Raw genomic sequence first — 6,618 nt, forward strand, 5'->3', positions numbered from 1 at the left:
CTCAGACTTGCAAGTGTTGCTGTTGAAATAACCGTCTATGCTAACCAATGCATTGCATTCGTGTAGAGCTGCGTCTCGCCGACGGCTACTACGAGCTGCACCCGGTGCCAGAAGACGACAGTGTAGCTGAGCTCCTACCCCCAGAAGCCGAAGCTGCCCCAAAAGTCGAGCAGTTCCCTTCCTCTTTGCTCGAAGGCAAGCCCCGGATGCATGAATTCCCTGTGTTTTACCAAATTTGCGCATGCCTTCTTTAACATGCTTGTGCATTTACGTATAGGAGTTATTTGGAACCCTAGATGCATTACTTAGCTCCCCTGATCTGAACACTAGCTGTTGGACCGAGTAGATGCTTTGCTTAAATAGGAAACGGTAAAAGCCGAGTGATTTCCTGTCACTCGCGAGTTGTAGGAGTTGGTTGTTCCTCTTCTGTTACAATTATAAGGACAATGGACGGGGTAGGGTTTGAGGTAACTTTTTGGTGGTCGGATGATCGCCCCGTCTGTCTATGAATCTTGCTAAGGCCCGACAGTGGTGGTGTTCGTGATCAAGTGTTTGAAAGTACTAATCTCATACCTAGTATGGGATGGGGAAGCCTAGTACTTGATTGAACTAGGGCGTGGCTTATACCCCTGCTGTCCCTGGAACGAGGTTCCCATGGTGCATCATGTGGGTGCAAGTGCAGTCACAGTACGGCAGAGACCGGGACTGTGGAGCATTGCATGCCAAGGGAAGTTTGGACCTGACACGCGCCTGGGAATTGATGGGGACGGCCGACACAGGAAGCGGCCCTTGTGGTGCGCGGATGTCGTGAGATTAGGTTCGTCATGCATGGTTAAGAAACTCGAATCGATTCGTCTGCCTCTCACAGTTTGAGACTGCTTGATCGTTATGTCACCCTGAGTAAATAAGGAATCTGATGATGAAATGGTTTTGTTGATGAGATATATATACCTTTTGGTTGGTTCTATGGTTGCTTAGAATAGGTTGCAAACTTAGACCGGATAATGAACTTAGAACCGGAGCTAAAACTTGAAAGTAGGGTTACATCTAGCGCTTTTGGCAAACAAACCCCTCAGCCAAAAAGCCTTGCATGTCTAGAAGAGGTAGTTTAGCGCGCTCCCTGTCGGTTAAGTCTTGTTGAGCTTAGTAGCTCAGCCTTGTTGTGGCTCTTTCTTTTCAGGTGAAGTTGCTGCTTCTGAGCCCCCTTCTGCTGGCACTTGGCCGCCCCAACTCCCTCCGGGTTGGACGGTCGAGTGGGATCCCTCCTCGGACGGCGTGGAGAGGGATCATTGACATCCCGGTTGGCCTCACCAGGGATGTCCGACCCCGACGAGTTCGCTTTCGCTAGTGGTTTTACCTTTTGTTGTTGTTTTTCTGCCGAACCTTGTAAAACTCTGATGTGTTTTATGGCCAAACTAAATGGGTAATTTGTTAACTCGGTGGACTTGTTGTATTCTCTAGAACCGCTCACCTTCGTGTGGGTTTGCTAATTGGTCCTGTTCAAGTGGTTAATTCGGATGAAATCCGACGGCACTTCGTGTTCACTCGGTTGAGGCATGACCATCGTGTATCATGCGGCTAATCCATGTTTAACCAAGTAGATCCGAAGTGGATCCGCCACAGCTGGTACCAGAGCCGGTTTAGCAATACAGAGAACACCACAAGCCCTAACACACTTCTTTGAAAAGATAAAAGTTGCAAGAAACTCTTTGAAAACTGTCTCGTACAATCGTTAAGGATGACTTTAGTGCAAGAGGCCCTAGGGGATTTTGGGGTTGTTTTAGGTGGCTAATATTTATTGGTTATCTTGCTAACCCTTCCAGCACTTCGCCACGTTTATCATACGTGTGCCAAGTTCCGCATCACGAGTATGCGAGGGTTGATAGGGAGTTCTATTCAAAGGACCCTATCATCGCGGTTGTTTCGCCCACGTCTATCATACGTGCGCAGGTTCCGTATGTAATCCATATGAAGGTTGGTACAGTTCGATTCCAACGAACCTATCAGCACGGTTGTTCGCCACGTCTATTATACGTGCGCTGATTCCGCATCGCGAGTATGCGAAGGGTTATACGGTTCCATTCAAAGGGAACCTATTTCCACGGTTGACTGCTGTCCATGCAGCCTTGAACGCATGGGTACCGTTCCTATAGTGAGCGATAATGTTTGGGAACGCTTTCGTGGGTGCTGGCACGAAAGGTTCGTGTGATGGTGTTTTTCTGCAGGTACACTAACCGCGTTCGCTTAGGAGACGTTGCTAGAACCGATTAGCTATTATAGGGAGAGACGTACTGGTTGCCTTGCCACCGGCACTAACCGCGTAAGACCAAGTTTTGGCAGTTGTTTTGGTTGAGAACGAGGTAGGCCGTGAATGCGACATAAGCTAAGAATCTGTAAAGCCACCCTCCTCAAAAGCAACCTTGCTCGGAGAAGCTCTTCTTCGGTTCTAAGGATTTCTAGTTTCTTCCAGCTTGTTCTCGGTTAAAACCGAATGCTTTCTCTGTCCGACCCCTGACCTTTAGAATCCATCTCACCTGGTTTTGGTTCTTGGTTCCAGATGGCCGCCCCCGGACATGTCCTGTATGGAGCGGATGGCACCTTCCATTCAACGTGTCTACACTTCGAGGGCTTTCCCACGATCTTGTGGGATACCTTGAAATGGTTCGGGTACCAGTCCCCACCGTTGTATGCGGGACGATTGTACCTGGAGCGAGGCGTCCAAACGTGCAACGTACAAGCAGTAGTACCACCTCCTCCTGTGCGGCCCGACTGGCCCTCGTTTGGGATCTCCGCATACGGTCTTGCCCCGGAAGACACCTGGGAGTCCGCCGCTCTTCAGCTCCTTACTCGATTCTGTCAGCTGCACCCATTGGAGGTCACCCTAGACCCCATCGGCCTGTTTCCTACCGGGAACCGGTTGGACCCAGCGTGGCTCGACCGCATCAGCAATATCAAGGTGCTGGCCACCACCTACTCTATGGTCACCATCTCCACCAACATCCGGTGTATGTCAGCCCTCTATCGGCTGATCGAGCTCCAAGGACGAGCCATGACTATTCTTGCTTGGACCGCCGTGGATGCCCAAGGACACCTCCAGGCCGCTAGAAGAGACCTGGTAGGCCAAACATATCAGCTCATCCAACGAGGCGTTCAGATCCATGACATGCAGGACAGAATCTCTGAGCTCGAAGGAGAAGTAGCCGACTTGGTGGACGGCATGATCGAGCTATCGGAGGAAAAGATGGAAGTGGAAATGGAGCTGGCGGTTGCCAATGCTGATCTGGACGAGCATCACGCCGAGCTCGATGATATGCACGCCCTCCAGATGCAACTAGATGCTCAAGAGGACCCCGAGGAGGTTGAGGAAGCGTCCAGTATGGACATTGAAGAGGACGACGCCCCTTCTCCTACTCATAGTGTTCCTTTGTAGATGGAGAGTTGCAGGGAACCCATTCTTTTGTTGTACAACTCAGCAACCTAAATTTTGGAAAGTCCTGTAATAGGTTAGCCTTGAGTCGAGTACTCCTTGTGTTTAGAACACCTCTGTAAAATGGATCCCAATGAGATCAAATCCTGAAGTCTGACCTTTGACTCTTTACAAAATGTTGGAATGTTAGACTAAGTGAGTTGTGCTGTGACCACACACGCTGTTTTCTGTGGGTCTGTTCAAGTTGGCCGACCCCGGTTCGCGAGATCGGATGCGCCCGACCCTTCGAGGCAGTTCTCCGCCTCGCCCGACCCCTTTTTGTGTGGATCGCCTTGCCGACCCCTTGGCTTAAGTTCAGAAATAAAAAAAATTCTAGGAGTCTGGGTATGGATCGCCCGAAGTTGAGTACAAGGCTAAGATAAATGCTAACTAACATGACAATAAGAAGAGTGTACCTCCCTTATGAGGACGTGTGTTGCATTATCAGCAAGAGTTGCATCGGAGAATTTAACTTGTGTGTTCCCATCCGTTGGAGTAGTTCTAAGATTATGAATTTAATGGAACGTTAACTCTTGCAGATGGCGCATCGCACTAGATCTAGTTCTGTGCCCGGTAGCAGCGAGCAAAGACAAGATCTTCCCCCACCCCCACCCCCGTCTCCACTAGAGGCAATCTTAGCGGCTCAGACCGAGCTGCTGAGACATCTGGTACAAGGGCAACAACAGCAGCTGCCCCATGGTGCAAGGGCTCAGCAGCAACCTCATGTTGCTCGGTATGTAGACTTTTTGGGGACGCAGCCCCCATTGTTCCAGAAGACCCAAGACCCGCTCGATGCAGATGCCTGGGTTCGCACCATCGAATCCAAGTTCGAGCTTCTCACCGCCCAGTGCCCTGATCACAACAAGGCCCGGTTTGCAGCCCAGCAGTTATGTGGTTCCGCTCAGCTATGGTGGGATCACTACCACGCCATGTTGCCGGCCGACCATGTCATCAGCTGGAATGAGTTCAAGACTGCATTCAGAGCGCACCACATTCCGGAGGGTCTCCTGGAGCGCAAGCTCAATGAATTCCTAGCTCTTCACCAAGGAAACGGAGACGTGTTACACTACGCTCAGGCCTTCAATGACCTGTGTCGTTATGCCGGATATCACGCGGACACCGACGAGAAGAAGAAGGACAGGTTCCGCAGAGGGCTGAGCTTGGAGCTCAGAGAAAGGTTAAACCCGATACCGGTGGATACATACAATGAGTTGGTCAACCTGGCCATCTCCCAAGAGGACTGCATGAAGGCTCTGGCAGCCGAGAGGAAGAGGAAAGCCCCACTGCCAACGCCCAGCCCACCTGCGCAGCGTTTCAGACTGGTTCCACCCCAGGCGCCCAGCCGACCCCAGCAGTCGGGAAGGTGGATTGCCTGACCCCCACCAGCAGCAGCGTCCCGTTTTCCTGGTTTCCAACCACAGGCGCCTCGGCCAAGCCTGCCGCCATCCCCACGCCCTGCAATGGGTAACCGCTGTTTTGCCTGCGGCGATGTAGGACATTTCGCCAAGGACTGCCCCAGAAATCAGAGCCCGCGCCCAGGGCAGAGCAATGCAACGCCCAACAAAGGAAAGAGGCCCAAGGTGCAAGTTCGCCAAGGACGACTGAACTTCACCCACGCAGTAGAGCTTCCCGAAGGTGCGCCGATAATGACGGGTACCTTTCTGATTCACAGCTTTTCAGCTTTGGTTTTGTTTGATTTGGGAGCTTCATATAGTTTTATCGGGAAAGAGACCCGTGACAAGTGTGGGTTACAAGAATGCCAAACCAGAGGGTCTTTTAGAATATCCACCCCGGGTGGAATGATCACATCTGATAGGATGAGTGTTAATGTGCCTATTCAGCTAGGCCAAAACCTTCTTAAGGAGAATCTTATCATCCTTGACCTGGACGGAATAGATATCATTCTTGGAATGGATTGGATGACCCGGCACCAAGTGGTTCTAGACCTAGCCACCCGAACCCTCCACATCAACTCGCCCTTTTATGGCAGTTCTACCCTGTTCTTGAACCCTCCTAAATCCGCACTCCCCTGTGCGTACCCTCTATCGCAAGCCCGACTAGAGAGCCTCCCTGTTGTCTCTGAGTACCCTGATGTGTTCCTAGAGGACTTGCCTGGCATGCCACCTGATAGAGACGTGGAGTTTACCATAGAGTTGATCCCCGGCACCGCCCCCATCTCCAAAAGACCCTATCGGATGCCACCAGCTGAGTTGGCCGAGTTGAAGACCAGTTGCATGATCTGTTGGAAAAAGGTTTCATCCGACCCAGTGCATCACCCTGGGGTTGCCCGGCCCTGTTTGTGAAGAAGAAGGATGGCAGTCTACGCATGTGTGTAGACTACCGACCTCTCAATGCGGTGACAATCAAGAACAAATACCCACTCCCCCGCATTGATGTCTTGTTTGATCAGTTAGCTGAAGCTAGAGTGTTCTCCAAAATCGATCTTCGTTCAGGTTATCACCAAATCAAGGTCCGACCCTGTGACATCCGTAAGACTGCCTTCTCCACAAGATATAGACTCTACGAGTACCTGGTCATGTCTTTTGGACTCACCAATGCACCCGCATACTTCATGTACCTCATGAACTCGGTATTCATGTCTGAGTTGGACAAGTTTGTAGTGGTGTTCATTGATGATATCCTGGTGTACTCGAAGAGCGAAGAAGAACATGCCAACCATCTTCGCATAGTTCTCCAACGGCTGAGAGACCATCAGCTCTATGCCAAGTTCTCCAAGTGTGAGTTCTGGTTGGATAGTGTCAAGTTCTTGGGACATACTATCTCTAAGAATGACATAGCCATCAACCCCAGCAAGGTACAGGAAGTCATAAACTGAAACCCTCCTGCCTCAGTGCACCAGATCCAAAGTTTCCTTGGACTGGCAGGCTACTATCGGCGTTTCATACCGGATTTCTCCAAGATAGCTAAGCCGATGATAGAGTTCTTGAAGAAAGAGGTCAGATTTGTGTGGAACGACAAGTGTGAAGAAGCCTTCAAGACCCTGAAGCACTTGCTGACCACAGCCCCAGTTTTGGCTCAACCCGACCCCTCTAGGTCGTTTGACGTGTACTGTGACGCCTCTGGCACTGGACTTGGGTGTGTTCTTATGCAAGACAACCGAGTCATTGCCTATGCCTCACGAGCGTTACGAC

Source organism: Setaria italica, chromosome II, assembly GCF_000263155.2.
Source record: "Setaria italica strain Yugu1 chromosome II, Setaria_italica_v2.0, whole genome shotgun sequence".
In the NCBI taxonomy this organism is placed as follows: Eukaryota; Viridiplantae; Streptophyta; class Magnoliopsida; order Poales; family Poaceae; genus Setaria; species Setaria italica.